Here is a 7,500-nt window from a genome sequence, read left to right as displayed (position 1 = left end):
CCAAAAACGGGCCAAAACTGGCCATTTTTGGCTGCGCGAGCGAGCAGCGAGCGGCGGACAGCGAGCGAAGCGAGAGGCATCACCGTCCCTGCTATACGAAAGCCCCATCCAGCCCTGTGCCACCCGGGGGGTTCCAGGGTGCTGAGATGGCTGACATTTTGCTCCGCTCAAGATGGTCACCGCGCAACGCAAAAACAGGCCAAAAACTGGCCAAAACGGGCCAAAACTGGCCATTTTTGGCTGCGCGAGCGAGCGGCGAGCGGCGGACAGCGAGCGAAGCGAGAGGCAGCACCGTCCCTGCTATACGAAAGCCCCATCCAGCCCTGTGCCACCCAGGGGGTTCCAGGGTGCTGAGATGGCTGACATTTTGCTCCGCTCACGACGGTCACCGCGCTGTCACGACCTTAGCTGGAATTGCCTAAGGCGTGAGGCACCCTTGCGGCCAAAGACGCGAACTTAGCTTGCGTTGCCTAAGTCGCGGGTCACCCTCGTTGCAAAGACGCGAAACTTAGCTTGCGTTGCCTAAGTCGCGCTTTGCCCTTGCGATCTTGCTCCGCAAGGATCAGCCACTTTGTAACCTCTCGCAGGTCCCGAAGGACCTGTAAAAGAGAAAGAAAGTTAGATCGAAAGAACGAGCAACGGACAAGTCCCGAAGTCTCGCGAAAAGGGAAGCTTTACAAGCAAATCGTCGAACACCTTGTGTGCACAAGAGAAAAGAGGGAGGGGGAGAAAAACAAGGCTTTCAAGGATGAACGAACAGCTGCAAGCCCACAAACAGCCGCTCACCTGGTCCCGGACGCAACACCAAGTTCCCGTAAAGGTCACGTGCGAACTTGCGAAAGAGTGTTCAACGCCCGGTATATAACCGAAGCCCCATCCAGCCATGTGCCACCCGGGGGGTTCCTGGGGTCTGAGCTGGCTGACATTTTGGTGAGCGGAGGCAGCACTCCGCTCACCTCCCGCGGCACACGAAAACGGCTCCGTTTTGGGCTGTTTTGGGGCTGTTTTGCTCGGTTTGGTGAACGGTCGCTTTGCAACGCTGCAGCTTGTTCGAACTTACATATTTACAAGCAAAATGACCCAAAACCATAAGAAAACATGCTGTCAAGCAGCTGTACATGCGGGTGTGAGCGACGAACGGTTCGTTGAACGGAGTTGTTGCGGGTGCGCGACGACCGTTCGTGACATTCTCCCCCACTTAAACTGTCGACGCCCTCGTCGACGCTTGTTGGTAGTTGTTGATGACTTCTTCTTCATGTCGCAGGGCGTCTTCAGGCTCCCAACAGGCTTCAGTTCGGGGAAGCTTTCGCCACTTCACCAAGTACTCTGTCTGCTCCGCTCCGTTGGGTAGCTTTATCTTGCGATCCGCCAGAATGGTTTCCACTCGCTTCTCGTAGGAGGCTGTGATGGGAGGTAGCCGAGTTGGAATACTTCGAGAAGCATCTTGCGGATCCGAATGGTAGGCCTTCAGGTTGCTGGCGTGAAGAACGTTGTGAATTTTGAACCACGCCGGCAGCTGCAACTTGTAAGAAACATTGCCTACTCTGCTGATAATTGGGAAGGGCCCTTCATACTTACGCACCAATCCTTTGTGGACTCTTTTCCTGAAGAATTGGAGTGATGCTGGTTGGAGCTTTACCAACACCAAATCGCCAACTTTGAACTCTTGTGGTCGCCTTCCCAAGTCTGCCCACTTCTTCATCCGTTTTGCCGCCTTCTCCAAGTAAGCCCGCGCAATATCGGCATTTCGATGCCACTCCTTTGCGAAATGGTAGGCTGATGGACTACTCCCAGTATAACCAATTGCCATAGTGTGCGGAGTCGACGGTTGTTGTCCTGTGATAATTTCGAAGGGGCTCTTGTTGGATGCAGAGCTCCGCTGCAAGTTGTAGGAGAATTGGGCGATGTCCAACAGCTTCACCCAATCTCGTTGATTGGCACTCACGTAGTGCCGGAGATACTGCTCTAAGAGCGAATTTATTCTTTCAGTTTGACCATCCGTCTGGGGGTGGAGGCTTGTAGAGAAGTATAACTTTGACCCCAACAATTTGAATAGCTCGGTCCAGAATCGTCCCAGGAACCGAGCGTCTCGATCACTAACAATATTGTGTGGGACTCCCCAATACTTCACTACACCCTTCATCATCAGTCTAGCCGCCTCTTCAGCTGAACAGTGTAGGGGAGCAGCAATGAAAGTTGCATACTTTGAAAACCGATCGACCACCACAAGTATCGATCCAAGTCCCCCTACAGGCGGCAAGCTAGATATGAAGTCTAAGGAAATGCTCTCCCATGGCCTTTCTGGTATAGGCAACGGCTCCAAAAGTCCCACCGGCTTCCGTTGCTCCACCTTGTCTTGTTGGCAAGTAAGGCATGTTCGAACATACTCCTCCACATCAATCCCCATCTTTGGCCAGTAGAAGGCCCTCTCCACGAGAGCCAATGTTCTGTGAATGCTGGGATGTCCAGCCCAAAGGGAATCGTGACACTCTTTCAAGAGTTCACGCCTTAAATTGTCCACTCGTGGAACATAAACTCTATTCCCTTTTGTGTAAACAAGTCCCTCCTGGACCCAAAATCGTCGTGCCTTGCCTTCTTTGATGAGTTGCATCAGGATAACTGCCTGGGGATCACTATACAGTCCATCTCTGATTCGAGAAAGGAAGTTGGAATGTAACTGACTTGTTTGGCCTCTGCCCTCCAGTTGTGCAGCATTCACGCACTCCACCTTCCGACTCAGCGCATCGGCCACGACATTCGCCTTCCCGGGCTTGTATTCCATTGCCATATCAAATTCAGCCAGGAAGTCCTGCCACCGTGCTTGCTTTGGGGAGAGCTTCTTCTGAGTTTGGAAATAACTCAGGGCAATGTTGTCTGTCCTCAGCACAAATCGCGACCCGAGGAGGTAGTGTCGCCAAACTCGTAGGCAGTGGATCACCGCTGTCATCTCCTTCTCATGCACTGGATACCGCCTCTCGGTCTCGTTGAGTTTGCGGCTCTCGTAGGCCACCGGATGACCTTCTTGCATGAGTACTCCACCAATAGCAAAGTCCGAAGCATCGGTATGGACTTCAAAGGGCTCTCCATAGTTTGGCAATTTGAGCACTGGTTCTTCCAGAACAGCAGCCTTCAGATCTTGGAATGCTATCTCACATTTGTCAGACCACTTCCAAGGCTGCTCCTTCTTCAGCAACTCCGTCAGTGGGGTTGCCCGCTTCGAATATCCTGAAATGAAGCGTCGATAGTAGTTGACGAATCCAAGGAAGGATCTCAACTCTGGCACCTTCTTTGGTGTTCGCCATTCCGCAACTGCTTGCACCTTCGACTTGTCCATCCGAATGGAGCCACCACCGATTCGATGCCCTAAGAATAGGATCTCAGTTTGAGCAAAGTAGCATTTCTCCCTTTTTACGAACAAAGTGTTCTCCCTGAGAACCTTGAAAATCGTCCGAAGGTGCTTGACGTGCTCCTCGAGCGTTTGGCTGTAGACGACGATATCGTCCAAGTAGACGACCACGAACTTATCCAAATACTCCTTGAATAGTTGGTTCATGAGAGTACAGAATGTGGCCGGAGCGTTGGTTAAGCCGAAAGGCATCACCAAGAACTCAAACGCTCCATACCTGGTCACACAGGTAGTCTTCGCTTCGTCGCCTTCAGCAATGCGCACCTGCCAATACCCCGACCGAAGGTCGAGTTTTGAGAAATACTTGGCCTTGCCCAGTTGGTCGAACAAGTCCGCGATGAGCGGGATGGGATACTTGTTCTTCACCGTTACTTTGTTGAGGGCTCGATAGTCGACGCATAATCGGAGGCTCCCATCTTGTTTCTTCTGGAAGAGAACTGGAGCTCCAAAAGGTGCTTTTGAGCTGCGGATGAGACCACCGCTTAGCAGTTCACCTAACTGCTTCCTGAGTTCGGCCAACTCTGGCGGGGGCATGCGGTAGGGTGGTCTCGCTGGAGGCTTCACTCCTGGCTCCAGCTCGATACTGTGATCCACGCCTCTGCGTGGTGGGAGAGTCTTCGGCAACTCGGGTGGCATAACGTCTTCGAACTCCTTCAAGACGTTCGCCACTACAGCAGGTTCTTGAATGGCCTCTTCGTTGAGTGGCTCTAGCTTCATAGCAGCCACGAATGTCAGTTCGCCCTTTCGCACCCCTTTCTTCAATTGTAAGGCCGAAATGTGTTGGGGCTCCTTGGTTCCTCTCCGAGAGACGGGAACCACGCAGGGGTCATCGCCTCCCATCATACATAGGGAGTTTAAGAACGGCATCGGCACCAACTTCGCCGCATGCATAAACTCCATTCCAAGAATCACTTGGAAGTCGTCCAGTGGCACGGCCATCATGTTGGTGTTACCGCTCCAAGTCCCGATTTTGATAGGAACACCCTTCGCCAACCCGGAGATTCGCCTGGCCTCCGAGTTCACCGCCTTCATTCGGCTTGGGCTCTTCTCCAATGTCAACCCAAGTCGCTGTGCTTCGCGATCGGCTATGAAGTTGTGGGTAGCGCCCGTGTCCACCATTGCATGGGTCGTTTGGCCATTTAGCTTAATGTCCACATACATTAGTTCGCTGCTTCCTGCTTTTTGTGCCTTCGTCTTCGTGTTCTCCCCCACTTGACCCCGCATAGCGTTCAACAGACGCATTGCTCCCATTCGGGGTCCTTGCGACTCCTCATCGTCGCTGCTGGATTCTGAGCTGCTCGAACTAAGAGCAACAGCTTTGCCCTTGTCCGATCGGGGAGGGTGGATGGAAGCTGTCAAAGCGTTGAGTGCCTGCTTCTGTGGGCACTCCCTTACCATGTGCGGTCCTCCGCACAAGAAGCATCCTCCAGGTTTTGAGGCCTTGCCTTTTGGGTTCGGCCCTTTGTGGGAGCTCTTCTTCTTCTGTTCGCCCCCGAGCTCTTTCCCTCGAGAATGTTTTGGAGGGCGATTGCTTGAAGATTGTTTCCTTCTCGCTGGGTCTTCAGAGGAAACGAAGTCGGTGAGCCTTTCTGCAGCTGCAATTGCCCCGACCACGTCGGTAACATTCCTTCGATTCAGCTCTTGCTGAGCCCATGGTTTCAGACCATCAAGGAAGCTGAACAACTTGTCCTTCTCGGACATGTCCTGTATGTCCAGCATCAGTGCAGAAAACTGCTTTACATAGTCTCGGATGGTGGTACTTTGGCGGAGTTGTCTCAACTTCCTTCTTGCGACGAACTCTGTGTTCTCCGGTAGGAACTGAGTTCTCAACTCCCGCTTCAAGTCTTCCCATGTGTCGACTCGACACCGACCTTGTTGGATCTCCTCCCAACGAGTTCGCCACCAAAGTTTCGCATCTCCATTCAGATACATTGTTGCTATTGAAACTTTGGTATCTTCAGAATCGGGCCTCGTAGCTCGGAAGTATTGCTCCATGTCGAACAGAAAGTTCTCGAGCTCCTTGGCATCTCTGGCCCCTCCGTATCCATGGGGCTCAGGTGCCCTCAAGTTTTGTGGCGGTGCAACGCGGGTGTTGCCTCCTCCCGCATTTAGCATTCTTGTGAGCATAGCCACCTTCGCCGTGAGTTCCGCCACAACGTCTTGCAAGTGCTGCACGGAGTCCTTGGTGTCATCGGACAGTCGGTCGACTAGGGCCTCGACCTTGTCGATCCTGGACTCCGCTTCCTCTTGCGAGCTCTCTACCCCAACAAGTCTTTGTTGGCCATGGTAGAGTTCCTCCATGCTCGCTTCTAGAACATCTAGGCGGGTTTCCGCCGTCGTGAGTCTCTCCTTATGACTCTTTTTTCCTGTTAGCGCACCAGATTGCGCTTCCTCCGCTCGCGGAGAGTTGCCAACTTCTCGCTCATCCTGTTCGCTGCCGCGATCCTCGTGAGCGGCTCCAACAGCATGAGAGCGAGTGTGCACATGCAGCCCACCTGCGGCTGCTTGGGGCAAGGTTCCGGCTTGCCCCGTCTTGCTTGATTCGCCACGATGCTTTGCCATGGCGAAGTTGCGAAGTTCGTTCGCTGTTCGATCGAAGAGCTTGCCCGCTCTGATACCACAATGTCACGACCTTAGCTGGAATTGCCTAAGGCGTGAGGCACCCTTGCGGCCAAAGACGCGAACTTAGCTTGCGTTGCCTAAGTCGCGGGTCACCCTCGTTGCAAAGACGCGAAACTTAGCTTGCGTTGCCTAAGTCGCGCTTTGCCCTTGCGATCTTGCTCCGCAAGGATCAGCCACTTTGTAACCTCTCGCAGGTCCCGAAGGACCTGTAAAAGAGAAAGAAAGTTAGATCGAAAGAACGAGCAACGGACAAGTCCCGAAGTCTCGCGAAAAGGGAAGCTTTACAAGCAAATCGTCGAACACCTTGTGTGCACAAGAGAAAAGAGGGAGGGGGAGAAAAACAAGGCTTTCAAGGATGAACGAACAGCTGCAAGCCCACAAACAGCCGCTCACCTGGTCCCGGACGCAACACCAAGTTCCCGTAAAGGTCACGTGCGAACTTGCGAAAGAGTGTTCAACGCCCGGTATATAACCGAAGCCCCATCCAGCCATGTGCCACCCGGGGGGTTCCTGGGGTCTGAGCTGGCTGACATTTTGGTGAGCGGAGGCAGCACTCCGCTCACCTCCCGCGGCACGCGAAAACGGCTCCGTTTTGGGCTGTTTTGGGGCTGTTTTGCTCGGTTTGGTGAACGGTCGCTTTGCAACGCTGCAGCTTGTTCGAACTTACATATTTACAAGCAAAATGACCCAAAACCATAAGAAAACATGCTGTCAAGCAGCTGTACATGCGGGTGTGAGCGACGAACGGTTCGTTGAACGGAGTTGTTGCGGGTGCGCGACGACCGTTCGTGACAGCGCGACGCAAGAACAGGCCAAAAACTGGCCAAAACGGCCCAAAAACGGGCCAAAACTGGCCATTTTTGGCTGCGCGAGCGAGCGGCGAGCGGCGGACAACGAGCGAAGCGAGAGGCAGCACCATCCCTGCTATACGAAAGCCCCATCCAGCCCTGTGCCACCCGGGGGGTTCCAGGGTGCTGAGATGGCTGACATTTTGCTCCGCTCACGACGGTCACCGCGCGACGCAAGAACAGCCCAAAAACAGGCCAAAACGGCCCAAAAACGGGACAAAACTGGCCATTTTTGGCTGCGCGAGCGAGCGGCGAGCGGCGGACAGCGAGCTAAGCGAGAGGCAGCACCGTCCCTGCTATACGAAAGCCCCATCCAGCCCTGTGCCACCCGGGGGGTTCCAGGGTGCTGAGATGGCTGACATTTTGCTCCGCTCACGACGGTCACCGCGCGACGCAAGAACAGCCCAAAAACAGGCCAAAACGGCCCAAAAACGGGCCAAAACTGGCCATTTTTGGCTGCGCGAGCGAGCAGCGAGCGGCGGACAGCGAGCGAAGCGAGAGGCATCACCGTCCCTGCTATACGAAAGCCCCATCCAGCCCTGTGCCACCCGGGGGGTTCCAGGGTGCTGAGATGGCTGACATTTTGCTCCGCTCAAGATGGTCACCGCGCAACGCAAAAACAGG

Source organism: Musa acuminata, unplaced genomic scaffold, assembly GCF_036884655.1.
Source record: "Musa acuminata AAA Group cultivar baxijiao unplaced genomic scaffold, Cavendish_Baxijiao_AAA HiC_scaffold_1136, whole genome shotgun sequence".
Classification (NCBI taxonomy): Eukaryota; Viridiplantae; Streptophyta; class Magnoliopsida; order Zingiberales; family Musaceae; genus Musa; species Musa acuminata.
The sequence above is the reverse complement of the archived record's forward strand: the minus strand, read 5'-3'. Positions refer to the sequence as shown.